This window comes from Galeopterus variegatus, unplaced genomic scaffold, assembly GCF_000696425.1.
Source record: "Galeopterus variegatus unplaced genomic scaffold, G_variegatus-3.0.2 Scaffold1170, whole genome shotgun sequence".
Taxonomy (NCBI): Eukaryota; Metazoa; Chordata; class Mammalia; order Dermoptera; family Cynocephalidae; genus Galeopterus; species Galeopterus variegatus.
The window spans coordinates 5,872-6,588 of record NW_007727281.1 but is presented as its reverse complement, the minus strand read 5'-3'; positions in this window follow the sequence as shown (position 1 = coordinate 6,588).

Sequence of the window (717 nt, the reverse complement as noted above, 5' to 3'; positions counted from 1 at the left end):
TGGGGGCCAAGTTTCTAACACATAAAACTTGGGGGACACAATTCAAGCTTCAGTGAGTTTGAGGGGGACATAATTCAACCCATTATATTTATTGAGAAGATTTTAAATGTTTCCAACACAAAGAGGTGAAAAAATTTTTCTTTTTCTTTTTTCTTAATTGACCCATGCTAATTATATATATTTACAGAGTACAATGTGATATTTGGGTCCATTTATTTGGTATGCAATGATCATATCAGGGTAATGAGTATATCTATCACCTTGAACATTTGTCTTCTCTTTGTGTTTGGAACATTCAAAATCCTCTCTACTATCTGCATGAAGTTATACAGTAATTTGAAGCAACAGGTTTTAAAAATTTGATTTGAAAGAAAAAGAGAAGGAAGCAGATATTAATGATTTAAGAAAAAGGAAAAATAGGAAAACAATATTCGACTCTAAAAGAGATGTGATCAAGACCACTGGTAGTGAGGAGCAGGCTATACTTTTAACTGAAATACTACAAAATTATTGGTCTGTCTTCCTGGCTATGACTTTGGCTTCCACAGCTCCACTTCATGGCAAGAATCTGAAAAACAAATTCATATCCAGATTCTTACTTTCAATAGGAAAACAAGAACTTGCAGCTCAGTGCACCATGAAGTTAATATGGGGATAGAGACCTCCCAGCCCTGCCTCTGCTGGAACAGGAAAGTTGATCAAAAAAAGTTTGTGTTT